The sequence below is a fragment of the Pinus tabuliformis genome, chromosome 6 (genome assembly GCF_031772625.1).
Source record: "Pinus tabuliformis cultivar Carrire ecotype Pingquan chromosome 6, CPIR1, whole genome shotgun sequence".
Lineage (NCBI taxonomy): Eukaryota > Viridiplantae > Streptophyta > Pinopsida > Pinales > Pinaceae > Pinus > Pinus tabuliformis.
The window spans coordinates 22,904,957-22,920,278 of record NC_142292.1 but is presented as its reverse complement, the minus strand read 5'-3'; the positions used below and the strand labels follow the sequence as shown (position 1 = coordinate 22,920,278).

At 38.5% G+C, this 15,322-nt stretch overlaps 1 pseudogene; it reads left to right on the top strand.

Moving 5' to 3' along the window:
• Positions 1-316: 316 nt before the first annotated feature.
• On the top strand, positions 317-628 carry LOC149257032 (putative cullin-like protein 1 pseudogene; annotated as a pseudogene).
• Positions 629-15,322: the final 14,694 nt, after the last annotated feature.

The following is a 15,322-nucleotide window of genomic DNA, read 5'->3' as shown; positions in this document are numbered from 1 at the left end:
CCGATAGCGATATCGCATCGTCGGAAACCAATGTGCCACTTACTTATGTACCTTATGTCATTGCGATATGCGATCTTGCAATCGCTTTATCGCAATGATAAAGATTGATTTATTTAATGAAAATGGGATTTTTCAAAAAGGGTTTTATAATGTTTTCATTTGGTTTTCGGACCCTTTTAAATAATACAATTTTGATACCAATCAAACTCTAGAGGGACCCATTTCATATGATAGTTTTGTGAATAGAATGATATGAAATGGGGGGTTGTTGTAGAGCACAACAGGAACCTATGACACCATCTCCAAATTTGACACCATGGTAATAGAATTGGAAGTAACAACATACCAAGCAGCTCTGCTATTGCTATTCAATGAAGCTATGAAGCTGAGCTATGTAGAAATTAAATCTCAATTAAATTTGGAAGATGAAGATCTTATTTTAATTCTGTATTTAGTTTCATGTGGCAAGTACAAGATTCTTCTAAAGGAACCTAGCACTGCAAAAATATTTGCAAGTGATAATTTTGAATTCAATCCTCCCTTTTCCCACAAGTTGAAGAAGATTAAGATTCCACTTACAGATATGAATGCAAATGAGAGGAATAGAGTGATTAAAAATGTAAAATAAGATAGACATTTCTAAATAGATTCAACAATAGTTCTCATCATGAAGGCTAGAAAAATCTTACCTCAGCAACAACTATTGAGTGAGTGTGTTGAATAGCTCCAAAGCACTTTCAAGCTCGAACTTAAAGCAATAAAATCCAGAATTCAGGACTTGATCTCAAAGGAGTACCTGGAATGTGACAATGAAAACAGTAATTTATTGAGATATATAGCCTAATATCGCTGATTGAGATGCAAGTCGAAAAGAAATATGTAATGAAACTTATGGTTAATTTTTTTTTTTTTTTTAGAGAAATAAAACATATCAAAGATTGGATTTTCCATGTGAGTTAGATTGACTAACATAGAAATACTCTGTTTTGCGATAGAGGATGAAGAAGTTTTCCAGGTCAATTGCAAATCACTCACCCAGTTCTACCTTCAAGAGGAGGGACTTTAGATAATGCATGGTTTTTGTGCCACAACTCATCATAGGGGAGAACACTGCTCAACTCATGCTACTGTTCCTTAAATTTTGTTTTATGTTTCAGACAGGGAGTTCCATCCCTTCGTCTACAAGGAAATAACATAAAGTGGTGACGGATCAATATAGAAGTTGAAACTATTAGGATCTAAAGGAGTGGTGGTTTTATCCACTACTCTAGCTAGTGCCTAAAAAATATAAAATTTGGGCTTGGTGGTTGTGAATTCCATTGTCACTAAAGGTAGGTATAGCCTAATTTTGTGTCCACTAGAAACCTATCAATTATTTTGGCTATACCCTCCTTACCCTTCCTTTTATTACACCAATCTTACAAATAACATGCACTTTCAGAACCTAACCACATTTTTCCAGTGTAAGGGAACACCTAGGATCAATTTGTCAATTTCTTCTTTAGCTTTAATGGGCTTCTTCACCTTACCTTTTTTGGTAGAAATGTTTTTGATGTCAACCAATCAAACTGTAGTTAAAGAGCCCCCAACTCCAATGGTTTTTCAGACTGGTTGCACTTGAACTCCACGTCCGAAAATTCAATGCGCGAAGAGATAACAACAAATTATTGGAAAGGTGGCCAATTATAATTTAAAAGGCCATCTTGGGAAACAATTGTCTCTATTGGATAGGCAGGTTTCTTAGATGTCAGGATTCAAATGTTTGTACCTCCACCAACCTCCTTAATTACTTGTATGTGATGGACACTACGAGTGAATTGACTTGAGTTAAAAACTCCAAGTGTCGATCTCTGAGAAAACTGTACATAGCAAGTTTTCTTCCCAAGAACTGGATCCATTAGAAAACAAATTGCCTCACAAATAGCGTTGTTATTGTTTATATAATGATCACAATAAAGGTTCAACTAAGAGAGGCCATTTTTCAGGACAACAGACACTCGAACCTAAGTGGAGCAATGGATAACAATCATCAGTGTCAGCATAATAATTAATGAATTTCATATGAGGAAATCAACAAAAAAATAGATATGTGTACATAGCTAGGAGTATATGAGTGCATTAATTGCTCTGGCTTTCTTGTGGTGTTGGAAACCAGGCCTCTTTTCATGGGATACATAAACTAACCGTGGCAATTCATTGCCAAAATTGTCAACTCCCCTTGATTCAGTCACTAACGGCAGCTGTAGAGCATTTTCAAATGGTGTGCCAGTAACAACCTTATCATTATCTTATGTAATCTCACGATTTGTCAATGGCATACTACATTTTGGTCCAAATAATATGTACAAGCAAGGAGATATATCATGGCCCTCAGTATGTCCAAGCGTCTTCAGTGGTGTGTTGAAGGATTCCATCCTCTGTTCCAGTGTAGGTGATGACATATTCGGTGAAACAAATTGTTTACTTATCTCCTGAAAAGAAAAAATGAAAAAATATCATACATACAGTGCACCAACTGTGTACTATGTTCCTTAAGATGAATCTGATAAAGAATATCGAAAAATATGAAGTCCATACATAATTTAGCTTACCTTTTTAGAATCCTTTGCTGCTGTTTCATTTTCTTTGTGTAGATTTTGTAGCTTCCATAAAGTAAGTTGTCCCACCAACTTAGCACGACTCTCCTTTATGAACTGTGCATAGCCTCATCACTTCCTATGGATTGCCTTGGCCTATAAACAAAAATGGTATCTATGGTTTTCTCTATGCTTCCATTAAGTTTTCAATTCATGGGCCTTCTAGAAGGTGTAGCATAGAATGTCTCTGGAAGTTGTCCTTGTAAGTCCAATTGCAAAGTTTGCAATCTATTGTTCAAAGTTAGTATTATTTCTACAAGTTTGGTTCTTTTTGAATCCCCTTTACTAGGAACGTTCATATTAGTTATAAGAAGAATTTCGGCGTAAATCACATGTAGAAAACAGTTGTCAACGCATTTCGAACCAACTAGTGTGGCCTCAGCTACTTCTCCAGATTCTACAGGATTTTATGTAAGGAGAATACTTTCAAAATGCTCTGTCCCTTTAGAAACCATAGCATCCTTCTCCATGACAGACACATAGTCTCCAAGTGGGACATGCAGTGACAAATATTTAGTTTCTGATGTCACATCATTTTCTATAAGCTCAAGCTTTTTCACTGGGGTATCATATTTTGGTCCCTCTGCATGTTCAAACCTCTTCAATGGCTTATCCAGTGAAATTTTTTGATTGCACACATCCTTGTCTTCTAGAAGAGATTCATTCATACTTAAACAAGGGGATATATTGTAAAATTTTCTAAGTTCTGAACTTTTGGATGGAATATTGGAGTCCAAGCCAAATAAGGTGCTTAAACAAGTTGATATATTATATCCACCGTAACCTCAAGGATCCTCAATATACTATCCAATTGGGAAGGTTCGTTCTTGCTCACCACAATCTGTATATTTTATCCAAATTTGAAATTTTGGGTCTCTCCAGCTTCATGGCCATTGTTTCCCTCAATTTTGGCAGGGTCAATGAATCCCTCATGTTTTTCACTGTTGTCCATATCAAACAATTGTTGTCTAATTGGACTTGCAGCATTTATGCCATCAACAATAAAAATGCTTTCCTGGCATGCTCCATCTTCATCTTCATTCTTTTCCATAGCGATATTATATCCCTCTGTAACCTCAAGGGTCTTCAAAGGATTATCCAATCGGTAAAGTTCCTGCTTGCAGGCAGCTTCTGTAAAAATCATTGAGATATTTTTTGGAAGAGAATCTTCAATATCTATACAAAATAATGCATCATTACTCTGTTATAGCTCTGATACCACTTGTTATAGATCTAACCCGGAAATACTATGAGAATAGAAATAAACCCAAGAATAACAAGATCTGAACATAGATAGAAATGATTCACTTTATTGATATCAAACCCTTAAGGTAGGGCAACACCATACATTCACTCCTTAAGGAAGGAGAACACTCCACAAGCCATATGCCTGTTCATACAATATTCCTTCACACAATTCCTTGACATCTCTCCATGTAGAGTCTCTAGCCTCTATATAGGCCTCATACATACAATACGATGGATCATTACCATGGTTCCCTCATACCATCGAACTAATACCATGGGCCCATTACATTATTACTAACTACTTATGGTCCCCTACATGATATGGGTTAACCACCTTATTTATTACTATGGCCCATCCCATTATTACATTATTACCTTTGGTACCTCCCTTTGTACCCCATATTATCCCCCCTAGGTATATAACATTCCACTCCCCTTAGCATGTTTCATCCCCGAAACATGGGAAGAACATAAATAATAAGATCTACTCAAAAGAGTAGTCCACTGGTATCATGCACGTGCATCTATCCATCCAAGAGAAAGATGAAACCTCGATTTTGCTGGTGCCGTGCTCACTTGAGATGGAAGCTAACCATGGTAGCTCTTCTGTGTTGATGTATAGTAGGTGGATCTTTGCTCCTCTCTATCTGTCCGGTGGGGGTTGTGGTCCTTGTGGCTAATTGGTTGCCATCTTGTTGGATGTTGTCTTGCGGGGTGATGTGGGTGATGATATGTTGAAGTTTTAACCCACGGTGTCTTTTTCTTTAATTCACCCCTTACTGGAGCCTTACTGTTATGTTGTGGTGCCTGCTGTGGTGTCTTATCTTCCAATATTACTTCCACCACTGAGCCCTCATCTGATGTATCAACACCTGTAACCTTTTCTGCTTCAGCCTCTGTTTGTGTTTGATTGTCGACCATCAATTGCTCATCATTTGATATTTCAGTCCCTGGAACATCTTCTGCATCAACTTCCATGGACTCTACCTATTTATTGATGGAAATGTCATGTAGTGTAATTTTCTTCTTTTTATACCAGAGCTTTAGGAATTTATTCCGCACATTAATATTTATAGTACCCACAGATTCCATCCAAGAATATCCTAAAACAACATCCATATTATCCATCTTTGAAGTATAAAAATCACCATGCAACACATACTTATCCATAAAAATTCTCCACTTTGGCCCAAGAAAGTGCTCTGATACCACTTGTTATAGCTCTGATACCACTTTTTATAGCTTTGATACCACTTGTTATAACTCTGATACCACTTGTTATAGATATAACCCAGAAATATTATAGATCTGATATAAAAATATAAGACAATGGAAATAAACCCAGAAATAATATGAAATGATTCTTTATTGATCAAACCCTTAAGGTAGGGCAACACCATACATTCACTCCTTAAGGAAGGAGAACACTCCATAAGCCATATGCTTGTTCATACAATAATCCTTCACAATATTCCTTGACGTGGAGTCTCTAGCCTCTATATAGGTCTCATACATACAATACCATGGGTCATTACCATGGTTCCCTCATACCATCAAACTAATACCATGGGCTCATTACATTATTACTAACTACTTGAGGTCCCTTACATGATATGGGTTAACCACCTTATTTATTACTATGGCCCATCCCATTATTACATTATTATCTTGGGTACCTCCCTTGGTACCCCATATTATCCCCCCTAGGTATATAAAATTACACCCCCCTTAGCATGTTTCGTCCCTGAAACATGGGAAGAACACAAATAATAAGATCTACTCAAAAGAGTAGTCCACTGGTACCATGCACGTGCATCTAGCCATCCAAGAGAAAGGTGAACCCTCGGTCTTGTTGGTGCCTCGCTCGCTTAAGATGGAAATTTACTATGGTAGCTCTTCTGTGTTGATGTGTAGTAGGTGGATCTTCGCTCCTCTCTATCTGTCCTGCGGGGGTTGTTGTCCTTGTGGCTAATTGGTTGCCATCTTGATGGTTTGCGAGGTGATGTGGGTGATGATATCTTGAAGTTTTAACCCACGATGGATTTTTCTTTAATTCACCCCTTACGGGAGCCTGACTGTTATCTGGTGCATGTCGTGGTGCCTACTGTGGTGTCTTATCTTTCAATATTACTTCAACCACTGAGCCCTCCTCTGACATATCAGCACCTGTAACCTTTTCTGCTTTAGCTTCTGTTTGTGTTTGATTGTCTATCATCACTGGCTCATCATCTAGTATGTCAGACCCTGGAACATCTTTTGCTTCAGCCTCCTTGACTCTACCTGTTTATTAATGGAAATATCCTGCAATGTAATTTTCTTCTTTTTATACCAGAGCTTCAGGAATTTCTTCTGTACATTAATATTGATAGTACCCACTGATTCCATCCAAGGGTATCCCAAAAAAACATCCATGTTATCCATATATGAAGCATAAAAATCACTATGCAACCCATACTTATCCATAGAAATTTTCAAATCCTTGTACACTTGAACATTCTCATCATCCACTTGTGTGTTTTCAAAGTGTTTTGCTAGAATTTGCAATTTTTTTGCCAAGTTAACATTTATGAGATTTTGCTTGCAGCTCGGATTTATAGACATAATGATTTTCTCCTTCTGAATCAATCCATGAACCTGCAATAAGGATATACCAGTAGGAAGTAGCCCCACATGTTTCTCCTTATCTTGTTTTTTGGTATGAGACCATCTGTCTAAAAGTAATTTTTCAAATTCTTCATCGGGTAGGTTGGAACACTTCTTTTGGTTAAGTAATCCCCACCATGTGGTTGCCTCATCTTGAAAATTAAACACTACAAAAGTTCTCCAATTATGTGCCCATAATGACTTGTGTTTTTTTATGTATTCTTCAATAGTAAGACCATTATCTTTTCCTGTAAAACATATCGCCATGAAGAGGGTTATGAAAAAATTCACTTACTTGGAGAAAATTTGAAATTGTTACAGTTTAGTAAATATTTCTCAGAATTCCTATTATGACCTATTTTTGGAAATGGAACAATCATTTTGCATCTACACATGTGATAGAAATCCTGATCTAGGCACTAGAGTTTCAAATCTGCACTACAACTCTCCCGTCGTCACCCAAAAATTATGAAAAAAGAGCTGATTTTAAATCAGCGATATCTTCCTCATCCGGACTCCGATTCGATTGATTTTTTTTTTGAAATTAGGTATTTTTTCACAAAGATTCCAGATATGTAATTATATTTTATAGATCTTGCACCAGGACGTCCATATCTGAGCTGCAAACTCGCTGCCCTGAAAAATTGTCTACAACACCACTCATTGTTAGATCAGCAATATCTCCTTCATCCAGACTCCGATTCAACCGATGTTTTTTTTGAAATCGGGTATTTTTTCACATATAATCTAGATATACAATTATAGTTTTAAGACCTTACACCAAAATGTATAGATCTGATCTGCAAACTTTCCGCCCCTGAAATCCGGGAAAAAATAAAAAAAAATTCTCCACTTTGGCCCAAGAAAGTGCTCTGATACCACTTGTTATAGATCCGATACCAATTTTTATAGCTTTGAAACCACTTCTTATAGCTTTGATACCACTTGTTATAGATATAACCCAGAAATATTATAGATCTGATATAAAAATATAAGACAATGGAAATAAACCCAGAAATAATATGAAATGATTCTTTATTGATCAAACCCTTAAGGTAGGGCAACACCATACATTCACTCCTTAAGGAAGGAGAACACTCCACAAGCCATATGCTTTTTCATACAATAATCCTTCACAATATTCCTTGACGTGGAGTCTCTAGCCTCTATATAGGCCTCATACATACAATACCATGGGTCATTACCGTGGTTCCTTCATACCATCAAACTAATACCATGGGCCCATTAGATTATTACTAAATACTTGTGGTCCCTTACATGATATGGGTTAACCACCTTATTTATTACTATGGCCCTTCCCATTATTACATTATTACCTTGGGTACCTCCCTTGGTACCCCATATTATCCCCCCTAGGTATATAACATACTCTCCATAAGATTGGGCTTATCTAATGGATCACTAAAGTCCAGTACCAAAAAAAGAATCAAGCAAGAAGATATATCAAGGCCTTTTGTAAGCATAGGCATCTTCAATGGAGTATCCATGTTAGAAGGTTCCAAGTTGCTGGCCACTGTGTCTACTTTCACAAGTTGTATATTTTCTCCAACTTTGAATTCTTGTGTCTCTCCAGCTTCGTTCTATATAGATTGTTCTTCCTGGTTATCCTCTTTTACCTCAATTTTGTCAGGGGAAATGAATCCCTCATGTTTTCCATGGTTATCCATATCAAACAATTTTTATTTAATTGGACTTGCATCAGTTATGCCATCAACAATACTATGCTTTACTGATATGCTTCATCTTCAACTTCATTGTTTTCTAGAGCTACATTGTAAGATCCATGTTCTACTTGATCACCATTTGTTAAGGGAATTTGAACATTCTTGGTGATTTGTTGAACTACATCTTCCTCCTTTTGAGGAGTTGAACCATACAACTCATTTAGGTTACAAAACTCATTTCCATTGTCTGAAAATTTGGCTTGATGTACTTCATCCTATGAAGCTTGAATGTCCACATATGTTCCTTGAATTTCATTGGACATATCTACCTATTCAATATTTTTCACTTTCATCCAAACTGCATCAGGAGAGCCATCATTTTTCTTGTGAAAGATAGTTTCTTCAACATCCTGAGTTTTAGCCATTGAGGCAAGTTCATCATGCTCCTCTCTTTGATATACAGATTCATGAAATCCTTCGCTAGTTTTGGGATCACTCAATTTATCTTCTTTACCTTCACCATTAACCAGTGAGATGTGACTTTGATAAACATCATTTAGAACAAAAAGCTCCTCTTCGCTACATTCCCCAGGCACTTGACCTTCACTATATGATGCCAGTTGTGATAGATTTTCCAGAGACAAAGCCTTTGGTAGGATTTCGAATTGATTGGCACCATTCAAATTGTCTGCATCAAATTGAAGCTTATTTTTTAATTCTAAAGTGTTGCCACAATCCATTGATTCACCTTCATAAGATTCATTCTCGTAAATTTGTTGGTTGTCATATTCCTCCTTTTGAGGACCATTCAACTCATCAAGGCCAAAACACAATTTTCTTTTGTCTGAAAAATAAGACTTGATTTCATGAGCTTCATCCTTCACAACCTCTTGAGCTTGCTAACTGTAGTTCTTAGGAGATACAGTTTCTTGAGCATTCTGAGTTTCACTCTTGGAAAACTATTCAATTTTCTCTTCTTTTTAAACTACAGAGACCTGATACACTTCAGTGGTTTTTGAATCATTCAATTCATCCTCTAAACCTTCATCATTAACAAGTGATATGGGATTTTCCTGAAGATACTCTTTACTGCATTCTTCATTGGCTTGAGCTACACTGTTTGATGTCTGTTGCACTGGACCTTCTAAAACTTGATCCTCTACTAAAAAATACCTTTTTTCTTACCTCTAACTGAATCTACAATCTGCTCTTCATTGGTAGTTTCTTCAACAATGTCCAAATCATGTGATTCATCTTCATTATCTATGTCTCCTAGTAGTGGACTATTTGCCAAATCTACATTTGAAACTAGAATCTTCTCTTCCATGTCATAGTGTCCAAGCTCTGGCTTTCTGGATGTAGTACTATATTCTAGTCCGAAAAAAGTGACTAAATAGGGAGATATATTATATCCGTCAGTAACCTCAGGGGTCTTCAACGAAGTATTTAACTGGGGCATTCTCTGCTTACATGCCTCTTTTGTAAGAGTCTCTAGGAGATTGTCTAGTGCAGAATCATCTGTTCCTAAACAAAGAAACAAGTCATTTGTGTCCATAGGTTTGGGCTTGTTTAAAAGAGTACCAGAGTCATTACATCAGAGGGAACAACACATCAGTACCATCGTTATTGAGGCAATCCATATTTTATCTGGAATAAAATCATACTTATCTAGATGAGGGAACACATTGTTACAGTCTACAAAATCGATTGAAATGTCTACTTTAGTTTCAAGAATAGAATCAATTATACCTGAACAAGGGAACATATCATTATTATCTAGAAGCTTCGTTCATTTAATTTTTTCTAGAATTATTGCGCTGGGTTGTGTCTCTTCAACTCCGTTCTGTATAGAATGTTCTTCCTAGTCATATTATTTTCCCTCAATTTTGTCAGAGGCAATGAATCCCTCATGTTTTCCATGATTTTCCATATCAAAATATTTTTCTTTAATTGGACTTGAATTAGTTATTCCATCAATAATACTAATGTTTTCCTGATATGCTTCATCTTCAAATGCATTGTTTTCCAAAGATACATTGTAAGATCCACGTTCTACTTGATCACCATCTGTTAAGGGAATTTGAACATTCTTGGTGATCTGCTCAACTACATCTTCCTCCTTTTGAGGATTTTAACCATACAACTCATTGAGGTTATAAAACTCATTTCCATTGTCTGAAAATTTGTCTTGAAGCACTTCATCCTCTGAAGCTTGAATGTTCTCATATGTTCCTTGAAGTTCGTTGGACATATCTACCTATTCAGGATTTTTCACTTTCATCCAAACTGCATCAGGAGAGCCATCATTTTGCTTGTGAAATATAGTTTCTTCAACATCCTGAGTTTCAGCCATTGAAGCAAGTTCATAATGTTCCTTTCTTTGATATACAGAATCATGAAATCCTTCGCTAGTTTTGGGATCACTCAATTTATCTTCTTACGCTTTACCATTAACCAGTGAGATGTGACTTTGTTGAACATCATTTAGAACTAAAAGCTCCTCTTCACTAGATTCCCCAGGTGCTTGACCTTCACTATATGATGCTAGCTGTGATAGATTTTCTAGAGACAAAGCCTTTGGCAGGGGTTCGAATTGATGAGCACCATTCAAATTGTCTGCAGCAAATTGAACCTTATTTTTTAATACTTGAGTGTTGCCACAATCCATTGATTTACCTTCATAAGCTTCATTCTTGTAAATCTATTGGCTATCATATTCCTCCTTTTGAGGACCATTCAACTCATCAAGGCCAAAACACACTTTGTCTTTTTCTGAAAAATAAGACTTGATTTCATGAGCTTCATCCTTCAGAGCCTCTTGAGTTGCCTCATTGTAGTTCTTAGGAGTTATAGTTTCGTGAGCATTATGAGTTTAACTCTTGGTGTTAGCCTCCTACTGCAGTAGGTTAATCATCTTTCATGATCGACATTTTTTCATGCCAAATATGTCGTGCTATGCATGCTGCAATGCTCCATATTTGCTACAGATGGCCAAAAAGTATCCATAGGATTGTGCTAGTCTAAGGGCCACTGTTGTGTTCCAATTTTGATAAGCAATTCATTTTTTGGTCCTAGGCAAATTTTTTTTCAGTTGGAGGTACTCAGGCTGGAGTTCACTAACATCTCTCTTTTTTTCATCACCCTTATTATATAACTCCCTATTAGTTTTTCCCTTCCCCTATTAAAATCATGTATATAAATCCCCCTATGTAAATACCCCTCCCCGACATTATAGCCATAATTCTACCAAGTCCGGGAAATCTCAGTCCATCTGGGACTGTTTTTAGCCCATCCGCGTCATTGAGGAACTGGTTTGACATCTGGTCAGCTAGTAACCTCTCCCTTAACCCCAAAGACCCCAAAAAAACCCATGATTTCACCTTTCCCCGTGAAAAATTTCACCCCACCTCTGTAAAAACCCACATTCCGCACCTAACCCAAAGTTCCTGTGCATAAATATTAACCCACGCCTTTATTTAACCCCGTAAACCCATTTTCCTAAGTTTATAACCCATCCACCGCGCATATTAAATTCGGAATATTCCTGCGAATATTCCCGCCCGTTAACCCCCTATCCCGTCGCGTCTGCCGCCAGCCGTCCGATCCACAGCCCCAAAGATCTACGGCTGGCGGGCATCCTCATCCCCGACGTGCCCGGCCTTTAACGTCCGGGAGTTCGACGGTTTTGCCGCCGTACTCTCGCCACGCGTCAGGCGCCGGGCTGTGGCGGAGCCCCCCCACCGAAACCGCCATCCCTTAAAAGCGGTGCGCCACATACCGCTTACCGCCCCTCCTGGTGACGTCACCAGCCCACGTCACCCCCCTGCCCAGTCACCCGATGAGTCACCTGCCTGCGTGGCCTCCTACCACGTCACTGCCGCATGTCCTCGCCATCGTACCTGCCACGTCATCGACCGTACGTGATGATGTCATGCTGATGTCATCCCGCCACGTCGCCATGCTGACGTCACCCGCCATACAATGCTGACGTCATCAGCACTTTTTTGGGTGCAGAGGCGCAAAAATCGCACTTCGGAGCTCCGGAATCAAATTCTGAGGCAGTTTTTGACGCAGGATTTTTTAGGCCGAAATGGAGAATCTTCATGGAATCTTCGCTCCATGCAGCCCCAGGAAGCCCGAAAAGGCGCAGAAATGATCCGTTTTCTTCACAGAGCATATCAAAAGGATCAGAAGACAATTCTCGATGATACAGAGGCCGAACAACGGCCATTTACTGGTGATTAGACCCACAGCACATCATATCTGCAGTCCAGATTTTGTCAGAGAGTATCAGTGGAAGAAAAGACGCCAGAGAGAATTCATGATTTTTTAGGGGCTCGAGGCACCTGAATATTGATGAAGCCCCCAGAAAGTCAAATCGATAAGCATCAGCCCATCCTTGCCTTCAAATCACCATCAAGGCATTCAAAGCACCAGGACAGCAAGGAAGGAGAGACCCATGCTCATTTATTGTAGAAATCACTGCAGCAAGCCACCAAGGACAGCATCATTTATTCAGTTTTGATACATTGGCCTTGAGCACGGCCCGAGATATTTTTTGTATTTATTGTAGGATAGGATTAGGTCAAGTAGTCATTTTTTATGACCTAATTAGGTCAAGATGTAATAAAGGAACTCTGCAGAGTGTTTTGCCCTATATATACCACCCTCTGTATAGTTTTAAGGGTTGGTCAATTGATAATTTTCACTAGAGACTCGCTGTGTATACCTGAACTTTTTTATAATCAAACATTGCTTAAAGCTTGGAGAGCGAACTGTCTGTTGTTGATGAATGTGTTGAAGAGTTGAAGATGGAATTCCTGTGCTGCGGCCTGAAGCAATAAGTGCCTCTTATCTCTGTTTATGTGTTTGCCATTATCTAAATAGCAGGAAGAAAGAATAGCCTAGAATTAGTTTAAATACTCTCTATGCTCAATTCCTGCTGTTTCTTGATGTTTTCTTCTGAATGAATTGGTTATGAACATTGAATTCCTTCTGGCTCATGTTTGCCCCAGTTCACCTGTGCTGGCCAATTACCTAGGGATTCTTAACTGCCCCTACGTAGCGCCCTGTTACTTTCTCTGCTAATCTGTTGGAGAGATTCTTAATTGCCTCTCTTTATTTAGCGTTCAGTTCATCCATTAAACCTGAAAATTGCTTCAACCTCAGTTATCTTGCTCCATGTTCCCTCACTATTATTAAGGAAACACACCAGCAGTTCCCCTCCTCGACTCCACGCCCAATGGTTTGAAACATTCAGACTATGCTCAGCCTCTCTACCTGAAAGTGTCAGTTTTCCCACCAAAACTCAATCAAAACCCCTGTGCATCATATCTAGCCTAAAATCACCCCCTTCAGCAAAGCTAAATCATAAAGAGAGAGCCCTCTCTGACTGCAGGCAGGCTAGGGCCTGCAGTCCAAAGGCTGTTTGTGGTTACCTCGGCCGTATCCCTTTAGGAGTCAAAAGGGACAACCTAAGTGATAACATAATGGCGACTCCACTGGGGAGATGAATCATGCGTTTATTAATGTAAATCCTCAATTTTGACTAGTTCGCCTCGTTTTCTGGAGAAAGTGTTCCTTTTCTTCAGGGTTTTTCACGTTCAGCTCTGATTTGTGACGGTGGACAGAGATCAGGCACTTCAAGGTTACATCATCCACCTGGCGACTCCACATCATCCTCATAATAAAGACTCCGCTAGAGAAATGAACTCGAAGGAATTATATAAGCAGATCAGGCTCTTGATTTGGATGATTATCCAAAAAACCATGTTCTTTCTCTTGCACCAAATTTTGTTGTGCATATTGTACTTTAAAAGCGATTTTATGTCAGATTTTTGTGTTTTTCCTTTGGAAAATATTGTTGAAAAGCCTCCTTGCACATCAGAGCAGCAGCTTTCAAATGTTGTTGAAGATCATCATACGGCCAAGGAGGAACCAAAAATAGAGCCTAGTCTTCTAGTTCCTGTACATACTCTCGTGCCTCGTAAAGTTCCTGAAAGATATAGGCCGCTCATTTTGCCTCCTGTGCTTGGTCCCCTGCCGACAAATCATCCTGAATATCTCCCTAGATTTGATGGAGAGAATGGCACTACTACCAAGAAACATATCCAGGCTTTTGAAGATTATCTTAATACATTTGAAGTGGAAGATGAAGATGTCAGTCTTAGACTATTTGCCCTTTCTTTGCAAAGCGAAGCTAGGACTTGGTTTAAAGTGTTTCCTGAGGCGAGCATCTCTAAGTTTCAGCAGTGTGCCAAGCTTTTCCTTGATAGATGGATGATCAGAGGAAATCTCTTCTTGCTCATCGAAGAATACAATCATTTAGAAAGGCATCCAGATGAATCTGTTCAGCAGTTTTCAGACAGATTCAATCAAGTTTATCAAGCCATGCCTCTAAATATAAGACCTCCCCTTGATTTAGCTCTATTGCAATATCCTAGAGCATTTGACACAGAAATGGAATTCTATCTGAGAGAAAGATTCTCGTCCACTTTGACACAGATGCAGGACATAGCTGTGGACATAGAGGCAAATCTAAAAAGGAGGGAAGAACAGCGCAAAGTAGAGCAAGAAGAAAGATTTCATAGCGTGTTACAAAAGACAGAGGAAATGATGCAGCTGATCACAATGAAAGTGGAAAGTTCAGAGCACCAGAACAGATATGTTTCACAACAGGAAAGTAGTGACATTCACGAACAAACCTGCCACAAAACAGATGACATATTCATCCAGCCATACATGATGGAGCAGTCTCCTGATATACTGTGTGAATATAATAACTTCTCTTCTTTCAGCTGTCTGCCCAAGTATGATCTGTATGATAATGATTATGAGCCTAACAACCAAATCAGCCTTGCAGAGGAATGAGATCCTATTTTGGCAGGAAGCAGTGTTCAGGTTCAGCTACCTGAACCCAATGATCAGCGTGCCCGTCTCAGCTATGTAGTCAAGGAGGAAAACGCAGAGTGTGTTCATTGCAATGAAGGAACTTTACCCTTTTGTTTTGAATATTTTTTATTTATCAAGGATAACTATAATGCTATATATGATCAATTGTCACCACGCGCTGCTATTGACCATCTGGAGGTTAATCAAGATATTGTTCCA